Here is a 20,659-nt window from a genome sequence, read left to right as displayed (position 1 = left end):
TGCATAGGCCCCCTTTTTAAATTTAATTTATTTTATGGCTGTCGAGAACACACACAGCAAAACATATACCAATTTAACAGTTCTACGTGTACAATTCATCATAAGCCCCTTTTTAACATTTGCAGCACCATTATATTTTTACTGAAAGTGATAAAGACCACCATCTATTTCACTGTTTCTCCCTCCATTACACTTTCCTTATGTTTGGTGGTATTGAAATGGCCACAGGCATTTTAAGAATATGGCTAAGTAGACATTGAATTAGGGATGCATTTATTGAGATATATTACCTGGCACAAGTGAATTTTGTGTATCCATTGTAGAAATGATGTCTGGAATATCCCTCCTGCTCGTTGTGCCCATTCAGCTGACATTGTGCACAGAAGTACAGAGCCAGAGGTATTAGTGTCATAACGAGGATGGTGTGGGGCTGAGCCGTGTTTCATTCTGTTGTATATAAGGTCGCGATGAGTCAGAGCTGACCAGACAGCAATTAACAATGACAACACCAACATAGTGCTCAGCATCAGAAATATATGAGGATAGAAACTAGCTTGACATAAGCAAAGTCAGAGGCTAATCCATGGAAAATTCTTGAAAACTGTATAGAGCAACTACTGTTAACCAAGAGGTCGGCAGTGCGAGTCTACCAGCGGCTCCTTGGAAACCCTATGGAGCAGCTCTACTCTGCCCTATAGGCTCACTATGAGTCAGAATCCACTCGACGGCAACAGGTGTGTTTGTTTGTTTGTTTTATACAGGTAAGTGAAATTGATAGATTTTCTAAATTTGATGACAATCATTATGATTGGCATGGCATTACCAACAGCAAGGTATGAAGCAGAAAGGAATTTTTGCAACTATCAACAGCAATAAACAATTTTTCATCAACTAGGGTAGAGAAAAACTGAATCAGTTATTTTCTTTATAGAAAAAAAATATTTATAAATCCTTGCCATAGAAGAGGTGATCAAAGGACATTTAGCCAAAAATGTATGAGCAGCAGGATTGGAAACCTGACAGGAAGTTAATTAATAAAAATATTATATTACTTTTCTGTATCTTTTAATTTTTTAGTATTGGTCACTTAAAAAATTTGTTGTGGTTTGTTTACTTATTATATTCTCTTTCATACCTACTTTTGTATTCATAATTTTGAGTGATTATTGTCTTAAAAAAGGCTGCCCAAATTATATGTTCTTTTGGACTCACAAAATGTGGATCTATCTCTTCTACCTGGAACACTCAAGGGAGTTGATAGAAATACCATGAGAAATTACCTGTTAGTTCAGTGCGATGTATTAGTAAGGTTTAGATTCTGATGCTAGTAACTGAAAGTTATAATAACAGTAGCTTAAACAAAATAGAAATTTACTCCATGGAAACATAACAGCCCAGAGACAGGCATCCCAGGACTGTTACGGGGGAGCTACAATGTCAAGAACGCAGGCTCCTACTCCCAAGACCATTTTGTGGTTAAGATGGCTGCTATAGCTCTTGTCATTCTACTGGCATTCCAGTTAGCAGTACAGACAGATGGGAAAGAAAGGTAGTCCTCCCTCTTTTTAAGGTTATTTTTGCTTACATCATATTGGTCAAAATGTCATCTGGTCAGATGTTTTTCCAATTGAGTCCTAGAGATGGAATCTTTAGTCTTTCCGGCATGAACCCAGCATGGAATCTTTAGTCTTTGTGGCATGAACCCAGCTATAAATCAGGAGTTCTATGACTAAGTAGGAGAGTGGAGTGTGGAAAATCAAGCAGTCTCTCTTACAAGAGCCGACAAAATAAGAATAAAACAGCAAGGAATTAATAAGAAACATGCAAATTCAATTCAAAATGGAGAAACATCCATAAAATATTACTTAAGCGGTAAATCTTGCCTAAAGTAGGGGTCGAACCATGTTCGTACATGTTAATGCTTTACCTTTTAGTAGTATTTGCTTTTCAAGGAAAATAATCTTAAATATGATATGATTCCAGTAAATATCCCAGTGTAATTTCTGCTTCTTTGCTTTTTTGGGGCTTAAAAGAAAATTTAAAGTTCATTTGCAAGTAGAATCATTAAAGATTCAGAGATTAAAAACAAAAAAGGAAATATTGTAATACATACAACATGTAAAAAATCTGGACAGATCTGTGCTATAGAATTTTTAGGTTTAGAGAGAATGAACTTAACGTAAGATAAAACTGGCATTTAAAAGTCTCTGAAAATAAATAATATCTGATGAAACGATGTTTAAAAGGAGATGCAGTCGTTAAAGCACTCGGCTGCTGACTGAAAGGTTGGCAGTTCAAAGCCAGCAGGTGCTCCATGGGAGAAAGCTGTGGCAGCCTGCTTCCGTAAAGATTATAGCCTTGGAAACCCTGTGGGGAAGCTCTGCTCTGTCTGACATGGCTACTGTTAGTCGATGTCAGTTTGACAGCAATGGCTAATAATGGTTTATAAAATAATATGTGTTAGAACAACTAACTAAACCTTTTGGAAAAAATCAAGTTAGATCCTTACCTCATAATAAAAAAAGAAAGTAAAAAAATGTGTCTGTGTATATATCAACTATGTGTGTGTGCATAAAATTAGTAGCGAATTACTTTAAAGACTCATAAGCATATTCAACCTCCTCACTTTCAGAGAGAGAGGAGAAATTTAATTAGTTTTGGTGGTGCAGGTAATCCTGCCCACTGCTACATTTAAGAATGAAACAGGAAACATATTGGTTTCTTAAAGGATTTAAGGGGTAAATTATCTGACACGCTAGCTTTAAAACCTAAGCTGTTCTAAGACTCATTCTCAGGTATATAAAGAGAGAGCGTAGCATTACCTAGAGGAAGGGTTATGGCATACACATGAATTCTAAATCATCTGAGTTGGCCCAGTTGATTGTTTACGTCTGACAAAATCGTATAAATTGATTAACTTACTCATTCATTTCTCGCCGAGTATTTATTGAGTAGCTACAATGTGCCAGGTCCTAAACCACTAGTTAGTGATGCAAGAGTGAAGGCATACTTCCCTCAGTACTGTTCATGACTGCTTACTCTCGCCCCCCAGGTCCAACTCAATGTCACCTTCTCGGAGGCCTTTCCTGGCCACCTGGTCCCATACCATCGCCGGTCTCTGCTCACACTCTCCAGCTTACTGGTTTTATTTCTTTAGAGGACTGTCATGAAGTTCACAAATTTGTTTAGTCACATTATTCTCAGAGACACAAAGAAAGGGTAAGTGAATGTGATCTTCGTAAAGCCCCACAGCTCCGTCACCCACCCGCGTACACACACACACACACACACACACACACACATACACACACCCCGAAGTCACCAGGGAGTCCAAACGAAACGTAGATTTGCCGGTTATTAAAATTCTACTCTTTCCTGGTATAATTCTCCCCTTTCCATCAAATATTTAGTTTAATTCACCATCAGGCAAGTTGAAATAGCCCCTTACAGAGTACTCTGTTTTTTTCAGTCTTTTACATTTATCACCTCTCTCCCCTCACCCCACACAAACAAATATATTCTCATCCTCATTACAGAATCTTAGCGTGGAGTGGGCCCAAGAGATGTGGCCTTAGGTGAAGTCTAGCCCCAGCTTGAGCCACAGGGCAACACTGCAGGGTTGGCCCATTTCTAGGCAAGCCAACTTTTTATCCCCCCAGTCAGTTACTGGCTGTGGTACATAGCTCTCTGTGTGAGGAGACCCTGGTAGCAGAGGGCAATTGTTGAGAGAGGAGGGCAGGTGGGGCTCCTAGCAGTGCACATCCCAGCCACAGAGGAATGGGCTTCCGGATAATGCAGGCGATCTGGGTGAGGCAACAACAGTATCTAGTGCAGGGTGCTGTGGCAATGGGGAGAAGGGGGGAAGTGGCTGGTTGCTGTGCAATGCCTTCTGGATCCTTGGTAGTGCCAGCTGCAGATTGGCTGGGTTGGACTGACCCCTGAACTGAGGACTATCAGGCCGCTCTGGTGACGTGTGGGGCCCTGCCTTTGGAGCCGGTGGTCCTGGCCTTCTCCTCCAGCTCTCAAGGTCCCTGTTAAGGGCATCCTCCTCTTTATCTGACCGCGCTGCTTTCTGGCTTTTGCTGTTGTTGTCAGCTGCTGTAAAGTCAGCTACAGACTCATGGTGACCCCATGCACAACAGAACAAATCACTTCCTCATCCTGGACCATCCCCACAGTAAGCTACAGATTGGACTATTATTATCCACAGGGTTTTCACTGGCTGGTTTTTGGCAGTAGATCACCAGGCCTTTCTTCCTAGTCTGTCTTAGTCTGGAAACTCCTCTGAAACCTGTTCCGCATCATAGCAACATGCAAGCCTCCACTGACCAATGGGTGATGGCTGTGCATGAGTGCGTTGGTTGGGAATGGAACTCAGGTCTCCTGCCTGGAAGGTAAGAATTCTACCACTGAACTACCAATACCCTCATTCTGGTCTTTAGTGTTTGCTTACTGAAGCCTGGAGGAACTCTGGGTCCTCTAAATTCTATGTAAAATCCATGGAGACCCAGTATTGCTGCCTCAGATTCATTTGTCCTCTGAGGCTATCTCTAAGCTCCAGTAACATATCCAAAATTTCTTAAGGCTAGAAGTCTCCCAGGCCTGGAGCCTCCCTGGGAAATTATGTCAATAGCTCCAATGTCCCTAGACTTCTCTGTACTTTTCTGGACATCTCTACGGTCACTTTCCCCTTCCACCAAGTGGGAAGGATCATTCAAGAAAGTGACATCAAACCAGTTCACTATCACCCTTGTACATCCCACAAGGCACTGAGAACAGAGCAAGAGAACTTTCTCCCCTTCCTCTTCCTGTTTGGAAGGGCCTCCGCCACTGTGGAAAATTCTATGACCCAGTTTTCCAGACCAGCTCTTTAACATGTTAAAGGAAGGGCTTTGTTACTTAGAAATCTTCTCTCCACAAACCTTGTTTTTGAGAATGGTCTTGCTAGCGTGACAGGAAAGCTGACTTTAATACTCAAAATGCAATTCCTGTTGAGGTATGTGCTCATTATTTGCATGGTAGAATATAAGCTCTAAGAGGTGAGAACATTTTTTTTTTTTTAATCACTGTATCCCTGGTGCCTAGAACGATGCTTGGCACAGAATAGTTGCTCAATACATATTTCTTTAATTAAAAAATAGTCTCTGTCATTAAGAATTCAGTAGATATTCCAAGGTCCATTCAGTTCAGGGATCCCCGCAACATTCTGATAGATGCTCATCCCATTTATGCTTGAGCATGATTTTTGATGGGAGAGAGCTCCCCACCTCCAAAAATAATGTTTCACTTTATTTTTAGACAGTTTATTATTAAAAGCTTTTCCTTCTACTGATATTAAAATCTCACTACAGCTTAGTTATGTCTGACCATCCCTTTTTTGCCCACGATGAAGAAAATAAATTCAATATCTTCTCCACACAAGGGAACAACTACTTTACTACCCTTCGTTCTCCATCCCTCCAAGATAAGATGTATCTTCATTGGATTCAAATATCACTAGTTCTCCTTCACTCTACTCCACGCAATTGCATTTTCAAATCTTCTGCTACTGTAATACTTGCCTAAATGTACTCTGATCTATCAATAACTCTTGTAAAACCATGCAACCTGATCTGAGAATTTTAGGGCTATGGTTTTTCTTGGTCTGACCCTACACATTTATTTATGAAATTTAAGACTGGGCAGCTTCATCCCGCCACTTAGCTTTAGTCAGCTAAGGGCTGTAAGTCTTCTTTTTTACGCTGTTGCGTGGGTATGTGGCTCATTTTTCTCTGGAGGTGGTGAATTTACACTTTTCTTGGGTTTATGTTATATTTTATTTGATTACTTCTTCAAGTTTCACAACTTTGGAATCTTTATTTTATTATCTTCTGACACTTGGATGTCTACTTAGTCTCACCTCGAGACTGTCAGGTATCGCAGTCCCTCCTGACATTCTTCTCTGTGTGGCCTTTACGCCCTCCGCAGGCTGCCACCACTAGTTCATTCATTTATTCAGTCATTCAGCAAATATTTGTTAAGCGCTTATTACCTGCTAGGCACTTTTCTACTTTATTGCCAGCGATTAAAATCAAGCTTTCTTATTACCTTGTTTTTAGACTTACATCGATCCACAAGTCAATCTTCTTTTGGTATAGATCCAAACTGGTTTTGAATCTAACAAAATGAAGGATAATTCTGTCTACATCTCTTCATCTTAGTTCAAATCTCAATACAGAGTCTAGAGCAGGGTTACTCATGTTATCCACAGGCCAATGGTTGTTGCAAAAAAGTTGAGTCTAAGCGCATAGAAAGTTTTATAGCAATTTGACAGAGTGATTTTAGGTCAGTGAATCTAATAATAAAAAGATTGGGCTTATATTTTGAATGCCACTTTAGTAATTTCATTTTTCTAGTAATTTATTTTATTGTATTTTGGAAAAATGATGAGACCAGAGGCTTGCAGTCAAGCAAACAAGCAAACAGACAAAATCAGAACTGATCCTGCCCCACAGAGTTTCAGAAATAGCTGGTACACAGACTCCTTTTGTCCTGCAGTCCAGCCATCTAGTTTTAAATGATCTTGGGTCATTTGAGTTTGCCATTTTATTTTAATTGGAGTGCTTAATCAGGGGGCATCGAATTACTTGTAGCCCATTTAACATCCTCAGATAACCTGATGCATGGCCTGGGGCCTGTGCTTCTCTGTTTCGGAAACTGCTCCACAGATGGTGAGTGTGTCCAAGCACGGTGAGGATCCCCTTATGGACACAAGGTTGGAGTGGCAAAATTAAGCTCTGGAAACAACTTCATAAATGCTTGGTGGGGTAAGTATTATAAGGTCAAGGACCCCCCACTACCCTCTCTCCAGTACTTAGCACACTACCTGACACATTCTTTAAAAATTTTGAATGAAAAAATAGCCGTGTAAATTCATGTTTGAAGTAAATTTGTTTTGCGTGTGTACGTACAAGGTTTATGTGGAACACAGGTGTAAAATGTTTGTTATAGAGTCTAGGCTCTTCCTTTGCTATAATTTTCTTAGTATAGTAAAATACATATAACATAAAATTTGCCATTTAATCGTTTCTAAGAGTACAATTCCATGGCATTAATTACCCCCACAGTGTTGTGCAGCTTTCCGCATCATCCGTCTTTGAACACTTTCTTCATCCAGAATAGACACTGAGTCCCCCTTAAGCAGGAATTCACCATTGCCTCGTCCCCTCAGCCCCTGGGGATAATCTTTGGTCTCTGCCTTTGCCTATTTAGATGCTTCTTATAAGCAGGATCACACAATGCTCGTCATTTTGTTTTCAAGTTTCATCCATGTTGTAACATGTCTCAGAACTTCATTTCCCTTTTTAGGCTGAAAAATATTCCCAAACTCAGACGGTATACATGTATGTACGACATTTTGTTTATCCATTTGTCTGGCAATGGAGACATGGGTTGTTTCCGCCTCTTGGCTGTTGTGAATAAGGCTGCAATAAACAGTGGCGTACATGTGTCTGCTTTCTTTAAATTTTGATGTAATATATTTCTGTCCTAAAACAAAGAAATAGAGCTGTGACATAGAATGACATTTGTCCAGTAGCATAGGATGAATTATTACCATCATTTTACCTGCTTGGTCTGCCCTTGTTTTTGTCTCTTTACTTCCACTTCTCCGTAACAACAATGAAAGAAACAACAAATGATAATTTTCAATGAACTAGTCCATATCTCAGTTTTTAATATATATTTTACATGTGTTGCATTATCCTATAAATGTACACATGTAAATCTCTGACTGTATACATGTGAAAATGTGAATGCCTGACTGCATATATGTATGCAAAGCTCTGACTGTATACAAGTAAATCTCTGACTGTAAACATACAAAACTCTGACTGTGTATATGTACACATGTAAAACTCTGACTGTGTATATGTACACGTGTAAAACTCTGACTATAAACATACAAAACTCTGTGTATATGTACACATGTAAAACTCTGACTGTAAACTTAACAAAACTCTGTGTATACGTACACATGCAAAGCTCTGACTGTAAACATACAAAACTCTGTGTATATGTACACATGCAAAGTTCTGACTGTAAACATACAAAACTCTCACTGTGCATATGTACACATACAAAGCTCTGACTGTATACATGTAAATCTCTGTACACATGCAAAGCTCTGACTGTATACATGTAAATCTCTGACTGTAAACATGCAAAACTCCGGGCGTATATATATACACATGCAAAGCTCTGACTGTATACATGTAAATCTCTGAGTATAAACATGCAAAACCCTGAGCGTATATATGTACACATGCAAAGCTCTGACTGTATTCATGTAAAGCCATACATGACTGGCGCATTCCAACTTGATTGAGAACACCCTTGGCCTGTGATGTGTTTCTTTTTCATCTGCCTTCTTCTCTGGCCCATGACAGCATCCCCGGAATGGTGCATCTTTCTTAATTTTTTGTGTTGAAACTGCGAGAGTGCGTGTTTGCACATATTACACTGAATAAATTGACTGCAAAATTAACACTTCAAAAATATTCATGACTTGCCTTAAGTTAATAGATTTCAACCAAGTTATCATGGAACTTACCATTTCCTTTGATCACGGCAATTAAAAGTCCATTGGAGGCTGTTTTGTAGAATGAAACTAAGAAGACAGTGTGGCAATTTTTTCAAGAATGAATTAAAAACATTTTCACTTACAATACTGAATATAAAAAATTGTATAATTGTTGGATGTACTGTAAATTCTGGAGATACTTCTTTAAATTTCTTCTGCAGTCCTTTAGAAAATATATTATCCAAGTCTGAGCTACAGAGGGGAATAACAATGAATACATTGAATAACTGTGATCCAGTATTATTTTGTTATGTTTGTTTGCTTTAAATGAGAATCTCTGTTTCCATTAAAGTTACTGAGGAGTCTCAGGAAGTGATAATGTCAGTGAATGTTCCAAAAAAGCTTAGATTCCCCTTTGCCGTCAGTGAAGGGTGTTGCAGCCAGGGAAGAGATCCAGTTAGCGACTTGGCGGTGGAGATGAGGGCCTCACGATGGGAGGAGTGTTTTATCACCAATGTTGTCTAAAATTGCCAGCATATACACCAGTTGCCACCAAGTTGACTCTGACTCATGATGAGCCCATGTGTGTCAGAGTAAAACTGTGCTCACTAGGGCTCTCAATGGCTGATTTTTTGGAAGCAAAGCACTGAGCCTTTCTTCTGAAGTTCTTCTGGGTTCACTTGAACCTCCAACCTTTTGATTAGCAGCTGAGAATGTTAACCATTTGCACCACCCAGGGACTGCTGCCGGCACATAGGGATACTAGAAAGTAGCCTGACTTTTGCTGGTTTTATCATTCTTTTGAATTCTCTATGGACAATGCATACCTCGTTGCCTGCATTCAGGACACACTGCTCCCAGCACCCAGTTTTTCCTTAATATGCCGTTGGGATCTAGACACTTGGTCTTAAATGCATAAGCAAGAAATTAACTACCAAACTTTCTGGGTTTTATTTGGAGTTTTTACACTAGAAAAAAAATTAGGGGCACAGGGAGTTATTGCTTAACGGGTACAGAGTTTCTGTGTGGGGTGATAAAAAGTTTTGGCAATTGTGGTGATGGTTGCACAACACTGTGAGTGTAATACATGCCCCTGAACAGCACATTTAAAACTGATAAAAATAGTGAATTTTAGTTAAACAGATTTTTTCCACAATAAAATTTTAAAAAATCTTAGATTGCTCTTCACTTTGCATTGTATGTCAGATCTTGACTATGATTAAGTTTCAAGCAAACTTTCATGTCTACCCATTATATCGTTAGGATGGGGAGACCATACTTTTAGCACTCTTTCTAATTATCAACTGAACATGATATATATATATATATATATTTACTATTTTCTTGCTTGCAGACTCATGTAACAGGGTTTTGAATCCTAAGAATGGTTTTATTATCACATATCCAGGATTCCATGTCTTTGGTGTTCCTGTCCAGGTATGGAAAGAGAACATCAATGCTGAATTGAAGATTTTTAAAAAAGACTTAAATAAATATTCAGTATTGGGTCATGGTTGTGCTTTTACTTAAAAATTCAAAGAATTTAAGTTGGAAGAATCTGGGTCTTCTTAGATGTAACACTTTTCCCGCCCCCCGGGTAATAGCAAAACAACGATATCCATGGTTGAATCGCAGCAATTTTTGTAAGTAACGAATGTAAACACAGATGCTTCTCTCACTCTCCAGCATCTACCAGAGCCTTAGGATAGAATTTCAGAACTCTTGTGACCCAACATCTCTGTCCTACGAGTGTTCTCAAGATGAGTTAAGATCTTATCTCTCTTTCCTATACACACTTATTTTCCCTCTTTCCCTAATTCTGTGTTTACTTGTTTCTCTGTCTCTTCTGTAAGCAGCCACGAGGAAAAGGACTATGTCTCAAGCTCTGTCTGTCATTCTCCCCTACCTATACTCACCAGCCGGTACAACATTTTCCATAAAGCAGATGTAGAGTCAACATTTGCTTGGTAAATAAAACTTGCTGACTTCTCTATAGAGCATCTGGGTTTTGTGCCAGGCCTCATTTCAGAAAATTGCTGTTACCATTTCCCTCATGATTGAATATAATACAACCTTCATGTAATGACATCCAAAAAGGTCATGGGGGAGTACTTGACACCAGGAATTAAAATGAAAAATCAGTGCAGAAGCCTTCACAGAAAAATGGGACTGGCTACATCAGATGCTGTGTGTGATCTGAGATTCAGATGTGCATACCTTTGGGGAATGTTCTTGATTGGATCTAATTAGCCATGGAGTCCTGGGTGGTGCAAATGGTTAACATGTTTGGTGCTAACGTTGGCGTCCACAGAGGTGCCTTGGGAGAAGGGCCTGGCAATCTTCTTCCAAAAAATCAGCCATTGAAAGCCATATGGAGCACAGTTCTACTCTGACACACATGGGGTCACCAGGAGTCAAGTTCAACGCCATGGCAACTAGTTTAATTAGGCCATAGTCTCTCCATGGCAACTAGTTTAATTAGGCCATAGTCTAGGCATTACGAAGCACAGTAAAACACTCTGTTTGCCTAGGTGCCTTTCCATCCTGACTTCTAGAATGGAGGGGGCTGTTGATAGTTGTAATGGAAAGGCCAAATCTTTTTTGTTTTTATTTTTTTACCTAATTGGCTTTTATTTAGAAAGACCAGACAACGTGTTTGATATTTGCTGCCATTTTTAGGTTTGGTTTTTCAAGATTATTAATAACAGCATGATCTGATACTGGGGGAAGAGGGTTGGAATTAAAGGAAAAAAGCGAAAGTTGATATTCTCAGATGGCAGCTCTTCGCTTTCAAATGGGATACTTATCGTAAACCCATATCTGATTTGACTCATTATTGAGAACTTGGTTTACTTGGGGCCCAACTTTTACTAAGAAAAAGGCATGGAATGAATCAATGATAAGCAAACCCACTTCCTCTGAAGATACAATATAAGTTGCAAGCCAGCAGCTTGTTTTATTCTAGTAACTATGATACAAAAGGGCTATTGAATTCTACTTACCATGCTTCAGCCGATTCCAAGAGTTCTCACTCTTGGTAGCGTATTACTTAATGCAGAGTTAAAGGAAGATTTCCAGAAGATGCATAAAAAGCATTTCCTCTTTCGCTGAAAAGAAGAAAACTGTCTAAAATTTGCAGTTCCACTTTTTTTTTTTTCATGAAAAGCAACACAAAACAAAACAGACACAAAACAAAACAACAACAACAAAAAACATGGAGAAAACTGATTTTTAACGTCTCAGGGCAAAACCTAAAACATCCCAATCATTCTACTAAATGAAGAAAAGAAGAAGAAAAAAAAGTCCTTGAAATCAAAAACCTAATCAAACAATCTTTGTAAGCGTGCAAACTACAAGTCAGATTGCAGCCTGGGGTTAGCAATATGTATTTATGTATGTGGCTTTCTTAAAAAAAAGGAAATCCTGCTCTGCCAGAAAAAAAAAATTCTAGTTGCTAGAGTTCTAAGAAATCAAAGAGCAATAACTAAGTAAATTTTGTATGATTTTAGTGAAGACCTAAGTTAAAATAGAGAAACGTTCAATCACAATGGCAACTTTTAATCTCTTTTATCATTTAATGCTTAGATTCTAAAAGGCAGCATTCTTTTAAAGATCCATTTCAATGTTTTTGACCCACAAACATAGCTGTATCAGTTATTTTTTTACCAAAATATATTTAACCTTTTAGCAAGCCAGAAATATGGACAGTGATCTTACGTGTTGGGAGAACATGAAAACATCTTTGATAAGTAATACCAGCGATTTGATTTGGTGATTTGGCAATTTTTCTTCCTTTAGAAATGGTTTCATTAGCATCTAAGGGAATCAGAGCATGGGTCTCTCTATTCTATGTTGAAATTAATTAAGTTTTATCTTTCTTAGCTTGTTATAAAAGTCACAACACATTTCTGCAATTAAATGTAGTTTCAAGGCAAGTCCATAAATTTTCAGTTAACAGTGATACTGAGATGCTTATCAAGGTATTATCTAGGTGTTCAGAGAAAGCTGTTACAAATATAATTACATCTGCCTTGATTAGGCTTTTCTAATGAGTATAAGGAAACCCTGGTGGCATAGCGGTTAAGAGCTACTGCTGCCAACCAAAAGGTCAGCAGTTTGAATCCACCAGGCGCTCCTTGGAAACCCTATGGCACAGTTCTACTCTGTCCTATGAGTTGTAACTGACTCAATGGCAACGGATTTGGTTTGTTTTTTTGGAATGAGTATAAGGCGCCCTGGTGGCACAGTGGTTAAGAGCTTAGCTGCTAACCAGTTTGAATCCACTAACCGCTCCTTGGAAATCATGGGGCAGTTCTATTCTGTCCTATAGGGTCACTATGAGTTGGAATTGAGTCATCAGCAATGGGTTTGGTTTGGTTTAATGAATATAAAAGAGTCTCTGTTGGCACAGTGGTTAAGGCCCTAGACTGCTAACCAAAAGATCGATGGTTCAAACCTACCAGCAACTCTACTGGAGGGAAATATGACAGTCTGCTTCTGTAAAGATTTCAGCCTTGGAAACCCTGTGGGGCAGTTCTACTCTGTCCTATCGGGTCACTAGGAGTCAGAATTCGACTCAACGGCAGTGGGTTTGGTTTGGGTGGTGTAAACAGGTAATGCCCTCAGCTACTACACTAAAGCTTGGAGGTAGGAGTCTACCCAGAGGTGCCTTAGAAGATACTCCTGGAGATCTACTTCCAAAAAATCAGCCACTGAAAACCTTATGAAGCACAGTTCTACTCTGAAGCATCTTCCATGTGTTGGAGTCAACTCAACAGCAACTGATTAATGAGCATAATCTTCACTCATATAACATAAATTACTTTAATAAGTCAGTTTTGAAAAAAATGGCATCGATACACAGGGATCTTCTAAACGATGTCATTTTTCCGAGTATGAAATCTTTTCATTAAAAAAAAATTCTGACTTGCTTCCAAAAGCCAAACCCATTGCCGTCGAGTCAATTCTGACTCATAGCGACCCTGTAGGACAGAGCAGAACTGCCCCATAGAGTTTCCAAGGAGCCCCTGGCAGATCCGAACTGCCGACCTTTTGGTTAGCTGCCGTAGCACTTAACCATTACACCACCAGGATTTCCTCTGATTTGCTTACTGACCTGTATTTCCAGGTGACTTTTAATTTCTTTTTGTTTATTGAAGAAGTTTTTTTTTGGCAAGGCATCTAAAATGGTATTTTTGCAGAGAAACACCTAAGGACCACCAAAACTTTAAAAAAAAAAAAAAAAAGAGAGAGAGAGATGCAGAGTACACAGAGCTAAGATCAGAGAGTACAAGGTGTCATTGGGGCCAAGTGATAGGAGATGATGAAGATGACGGGGGATACAAAAATTCAAAAGGTCAGTGAAATGGAAAAAAAAGGTGATTATAGCATAAAGATCAGACTATGGCAATTTTTAGCAGAAAGGAAGTTGAAATTTGGTATGTGTGGTAAAATATGTGTTTTTTTATATACATAATTTCATTTATTTTGCTGTTGTTGAGAATATACACAGCAAAACACACCAATTCAATAGTTTCTACATGTACCATTTAATGACACTGATTACATTCTTTGAGTTGTGTAATCATTTTCACCCTCCTTTTCTGAGTTGTTCCTCCCCCAATAACATAAATGCACTGCCCCCTTACATTCCTGGCAAAACGTCTTTTGAGATATTAACTAGTAATTTTTTTTTTCTCTTCACCCTCTCCTTCTTCTCCCAAGTCGATGGCTGCCTTTATGCTTGGTGCCTCAGGAGAAGCCCAAGAGGGAGGATCAAGCAAACAGAAGAAGATAAATGACCTTGAATTGAGTGGGCTTTGGTTTTCCAAGTCTTAGGCCAATGGAGTAGACTGCATCAGGTGCCTCAGAGGAAAACTCTCACAGCCCTCAAGAAAGAAACGAGTTATTCAGAAATATTCCTATGGGCTGGGGGAGGAGAGATGAGAAAGAGGACTGGTTCTGGATGGCTGTGACTGAGTGGAGTCTTCCCTGGAATGGGTCTTTGTCAGTAGATCACCTGGCTGTGGACCACTACAGCTGAGGCTGTTTATTTCTCTCTAAAACAGCCAGTTCACATGGAGTCCACTCAGACTCATGGAGAACCCATGTGTGTCAGAGTAGAACTGTGCTCTATTTTTTTCAGAAATAGGTCACCAGGCCCTTTTTTTTTTTGAGGTGCCTGTGTGTGAACTTGAACCTCCAATCTTTGGTTAGCAACCAAATGTGTTAACCATTTGCACTCCCCAGGGATTCCTCCCTCTAAGCACGAGTCTGTAATCACAGCGACATTTTACCAGAGAAAAGTGAAAGTCTGGTTTCAAAAACCCCATAGAAATATTTTGAATGGGCAAGATAGCAAGGTCACTATTCTTGGTATGTAATCCAATCAACTTCCTATCTACCAAAGTGGAACTTCTGTAAAGGACAATACTTACTCATAGACAATTGGCATTTATTAACAGGATATTAAAAGGTTTTTTTTTTTTTTTGCCTACTTCTGTACCCTCATTTTCCTTAGGCTTTGTTCTCCTTCCTAGCTTGAGTAGACTACTTCACCTTCATATCTTTTTTTTTTTTTTAGAAAAACCACAAATGACTCCTAATGTAGCCCTTCAGGCACTTTTCGTCTAAAGCCTTTACAATTTTCAGGAGAAGAACAGCTTATAATTTGTCAGACAAAAAGGCAGGTCTGCGCTCCTGAGTAACTGTCATGATGCTTGAAAACCCAGAAATTCAGCCTCTGCCTCTCTCTGCCCCGCCCCACCCCCAGCTTAGTCAGGTCAGACACAGAGCAAGAGGACATGTGGCACATTCGGTGTGTGGGCCCTACAGTCTGCAGGAATGGGATAATTCTTTCACCGTGAGAAATCACAATGAAGTGAGATATTCTTTCTTCATACTTCCAGAAGCTTAACTCGAATTTGCTTAAATCACCTCTGAAATGTACTTGTGTGGTGTATCAGAACATCAGAATTAGATCTCTGATGAAAACTTAACATTCATTCTCTGGCTTCTCTCATTATCTCTTTTATCCCTGAGTACTTGGCATTCTCTCATGAATTCTCCTCTTTTCTCATTAAGTCTTGCCATCAGTGGTTCTGACCTCCCCCTAGGATCTGAATATGTCCTCTGTAAGGCCTAAACTCTTTCTTGACTTTCTAGTCCTTATCAGATGTATCCACTTGGGCATTTAACCAAAAACCCATTGCCACTAAGTTGATTTTGACTCATAGCAACCCTATAGGACAGAGCAGAACTGCCTCATAGGCCTTTCAGGCCTGTAAATCTTTGTGGAAGCAGACTGCCACATTATTCTCCCATGGAGCAGCTGGTGAGTTGGAATCGCCAACCTTTCAGTTAGCAGCCAAGTGCTTAACCACTGCACCACCAGGGTTCCTTTGGGCATTTAGCACTTAACTCAAATAACTCTTGTTTAACACTTGGTCAATAGGAGATTCATCAGTGTCTCCTTAAGCCCATATTCTCTCCTGAGGCATAGACAGACAGACAGAGATAGGTAAATAGATAGATAGATGATTGATAGATATTTAGATAGGTAGAAAAATTATCCCTTCTTCTTTTTATCCACATATTAAGTTAAACACTTAGCCTTGCAGTTGACTTCTATCCCCACAACTCCACAGGAAACTATCTAATCAAGGTCACCAGTGTTCTCCAAATAGCTAAATCCAATATTCATTTCTCCGGAACCATTTTATTCAAACTTTTAGGAGCATTTGACACAGCTGACCAAATGCTTCCTCTTGATACCACTCATCTCCTGATTTTTCTTCTGCTCTCTTGGTTACCTCTTCTAAGTCTCTTTTGCTGGCTCTTCCTCAGCTTCTCAAACTCTAAATAACAGAGAGAGAGAGACTGCAGTCCCTTCATTGTCTCTAATTATGCTCTCATACCAGGTAATCTTACCCAGATTTATACTTCTGAAAAACATCTTTATGCCAATGATTCCTCATTTGCATTTCTAGCCAAGGCTTCTCTCATGAGCTCCAGACTCATACACTCATTACCTCCTGGACATCTCCACTTGGCTGCTAATAGTTTGCAGAAATTTAGTATGGACAAAAAAGAAATCTCAAGCAAAATAAGCAAGAAAGTAAATAAACAAATAAAATAAAAGTACTGCTCTTCTAGCCCTTTCTATGTCAATGAACATTTTCACCATCCCTCTAGTTGCTCAAAATCCAAACTTAAAAAAAAAAAAAACAACTTAAAAGCCATTCTTAATTCCTCACTTTCTTTATTAGGCATATTTAATCTATTGCCATTTCCCTCTTGATTCTACCAAATCTGTCCACCTTTCTCCATCTCTACCAGTGTCATGGATTGAATTATGTCCCCCCAAAATATGTCCATCAATTTTGCTAGGCCATGATTCCCAGAATTGTGTGGTTGTCTTCCATTTAGTGATTGTAATTTTATGTTAAAGACGATTAGGGTGGGATTGTAACACTCTTACTAAGGTCGTATCCCTGATCCAATGTAAAGGGAGTTTCCCTGGGGTGTGGCCTGCACCACCTTTTATCTTACAAGAGATAAAAGGAAAGAGAAGCAAGTAGAGAGTTGGGGACATCATACCACCAACAAAGTTGCACCGGGAGCAGAGCGCTTCCTTTGGACCCAGGGTCCCTGAGGCTAAGAAGCTCCTCCACCAGGGGAAGATTGAGGAAAGGTCCTTCCTCCAGAGTTGACAGAGAGAGAAAGCCTTCCCCTGTAGCTGACACCTTGAATTTGGACTTTTAGCCTTCTGTGAGGAAGTAAATTTCTCTTTGTTAAAGTCATCCATTTGTGGTATTTCTGGTATAGCAGCACCAGGTGACTGAGACAACCACTAACACCTCAGTCCAAGCTATTGTTAATTTTATCAGGACTGACACAACAGCTTCTCAACTTCCTAACTGGAACTTCTTGAATCAACTATTTAATTTGTTTACTCAACTCATGTTTATTGAGCACCAATTATGTTTCCAACATTATTCTAGGTGATTGACAGAACCATGTACAAAGTAAAGTCCTGGCTCGTAAGGTAATTGTATGCTAGTGTAAAGATAGTAAACAAATAACTAATTTGTATGTTAGGCAGTGGTAAGGACTGTGAAGAAAAATAAGGATGTGAAGGGTGGCAGATAGCGATAGGCAAAGAAATGCTATTTCAGACACGTGTCTGGGAAAACCTCTGAAGAGGCTTTTGAGTAGGAGCCTGATGAAATGGAGATAAAAGCCAGGCAGAGACCTAGGGGAGCATAACAGCAGGGAGAATAACAAAGGCATCATCTCCTGAGGTCAGGGCAGGTTTGACCTGTTCCTGGGAACAGCAAGGAGACCAGTGTGGCTGGAACAGAGTGGGCTGTGGGGAGAATTGTGAGAGATGGCTTGTAAGGTCAGCAAGGTAGTGGAGTATAGTGGAAGAGCAACCATGCAGGACAGCTTAAGTCATCCTATAGCCATTGGACTTTGTTTCATGTGAGTAAAACACTGAATAAAGAGCCCTGCTGGTGCAATGTTTAAGTACGTGTCTGCTAACTGATAGGTTGGCACTTCAAACCTACCAAGCTGCTTCACAGAAGAAAAGACCTGGCAATCTGCTCCCATAGAGACTGCCCCTGTGAGGCAGTTCTACTCTGTCACATGGGGCGGCTATAAGTTGAAAATTGACTCAACAATACCTAGCAACAACAACAAAGCATGAACTGTTTTTAGTAAAGGAGTTGTATCATCTGGCATGTTTTTAGAGGATCACATGGCTGATGGATAAAGGAGTGCCTCATTCTCTACAATCCATTCTTGTCCACTACTCTGAGCAGTTCTCCTACCATGATCCTCCAGATTTGGTCTGGTTTATCCCAGGCCTTCTTTCTCTTCCTGAATTACATTTGCTCCTATAGCAGGGCCTTGGCCTGAGCTCTTTCCTCTTCTGTAACGTTATTTTCCTTTGTCTTCATACCTCCCACTTCTTTTCACCCAGATGTGAGCTCAGCACTCAGCTCCTCTGAAAGGCCTTCTCTAATCCTCAGTTTATCGTAATAGTCACTGTTTTTTTAATAAAACTCTCATTTACTTAACCTCTCAGCACTTATTACTTGATATTTTGTAATGTTGGTGTTTACACTTTTGTTAATGTTTTTATTCTCTGTTTTCTCCCAATAAAATGTAAGGTACACGAGTGCAGGTATCTTATCTTCCTTGTAGAAGTTCTATTCCAAGCACATGACAGGCATAGATATTTGTTGAATGAATGGATGAATGTTCGCAGACATTCATGTATTACTAACCAAAAGGCAATGTGCTGGGTTCTTTGGTTATGAAGAGGTAGGTAATGTTTCTTTTCCTATTCTTGAGAGCTTTATAATATAGTGGGGAAGAGAGTGGCTCGATAGACAGATGATAGATAGATAGATAGATAGATAGATAGATAGATAGATAGATAGATAGATAGATAGATAGATAGATAGATAGATAGATAGATAGATAGATAGATAGGTAGATAGATAGATAGATAGAGAGATAGATAGAGAGATAGAGAGATAGAGAGATCTATGATGTATAGCAACATAAAATCTATCCTAAGCAGTTATTTCTTTAATTCCCACCATCCCATAAAACTTTTGCTAGCATTTAGCGTAGTGCCCCAAACTGAACAAGTAATAAATAACTATTCATTGACCACATGATACATGAATAAATCAATTAACACATGAAGACCATGGCTGAGAAAACTCTTAAAGTGCATCAAGCTAGTCTTTTAACTGACATACAATCTGTAAAGAGAAGCACAGAAAACAGTGCACCCACATGTGGAAATTATGTTTTCTAGATCACACTCTTGGTTAGAGCCAGTACCAGAACAACTAGAAAATACCCACCTTATTCAGAAGCCTATCAGGACATCATGGACAGTTTAGTCACCATACTTTAAAATTGGAAATGGAGAAACTGCAGAGAGTCCAAAGAAGACTGCCAAGTTTGAGCAAAGACACAGAGAAGAAAGTTTCCACCAGCAGGTGGAAAGAAGTAGAAGCAATAGCTAAGTTGTGTCCTTATTGTAACTGTTCAGCGTTAGACTGGGTGTGGGCTTGGGGAGAGATGTTGTGGCAGCATTCTGAATCATGGACTCAAATACAGAAAAGCTGCTGAAGCTGCACTTAGAAGAAAAAGAAATTTCCAGACTGTAATAACCAGAACAGGTTCTACTCCTCACTTCACACTGTGCAGTCTGAAGCTCAGAAAGTTAAGGGACCTGCTCAAGATGACTCACCTACTACCAGAAAGAAATAGAGCCCAAATCTCCCGCCTGCTACACTAGTGTCCTTTCCGCTGAAATTTTCTATCCATCAAATGAAAAGACACTGAAATTATTATCAAGAGAGATACCAGGAACTGATTTGTCTCCAATAATTTAGACATTTCTTTACCTGAGAGTCTTGAGATCCCTTTCAGCTTAAATAAAAAACAAAATAAAAATAAACCCATTGCCATTGAGTCAATTCCGACTCATAGTGACCCTATAGAACAGAGAAGAGCTGCCCCATAGGGTCTTTGAGGAACGGCTGGTGGATTTGAACTGCCAACCTTTTGGTTAGCAGCCAAGCTCTTAACCTTTATGCCAGCAGGGCATGCCTTTCAACCTGGTGCTTCTAAAATCTTTACCTTTGGCAGGTTAGAAAGGAAGAAGAATTGGAGCAGCCCAGCAAGGATGGGAGGAGATGAGGAGAGAATGGGCCAGAACCTGGAGCAGTCAGAGCTAGTTTTAGGAGAGATGTCTCTGCTGTGTGGCTGTTTAGAAAGCATGTTCTTATGCTTCTGTGCACGCCACCACCCCGCCCAGTATCGTGGTTTCATGCTGTACCTAGCGCCTTCCTCTATCATTGGCCTGCATTTATAGTTCAGGGTTCTCCATTTCCTCCCTCTCTCTTTTTTAGACTGTGAGCTTCTAGAGACCAAAGAATGTACTTATCTTTACATCTCCAGTGCTACTGTAGAGACACACAGTACATGATCAATGTTTCAGTGAGTTAGTTCAGTTGATTCATTTTCTCGCATTTTCTTTTTCCCCTTGTCTTCCCGTGGTTCTTCTATTCC

At 39.6% G+C, this 20,659-nt stretch overlaps 1 long non-coding RNA gene across 1 annotated transcript; it reads right to left on the bottom strand.

The window, feature by feature from the left end:
- Window positions 1-5,150: 5,150 nt before the first annotated feature.
- On the bottom strand, window positions 5,151-20,407 carry LOC126074857 (uncharacterized). Its single transcript, XR_007517031.1, has 3 exons — window positions 19,444-20,407; window positions 11,563-11,667; window positions 5,151-7,527 (listed from the first exon to the last, which is right to left on the bottom strand). It is a non-coding gene; the product is annotated as an uncharacterized LOC126074857 (long non-coding RNA).
- Window positions 20,408-20,659: the final 252 nt, after the last annotated feature.

This window comes from Elephas maximus, chromosome 4, assembly GCF_024166365.1.
Source record: "Elephas maximus indicus isolate mEleMax1 chromosome 4, mEleMax1 primary haplotype, whole genome shotgun sequence".
Taxonomy (NCBI): Eukaryota; Metazoa; Chordata; class Mammalia; order Proboscidea; family Elephantidae; genus Elephas; species Elephas maximus.
This window is presented reverse-complemented; position numbering and strand designations above follow the sequence as displayed.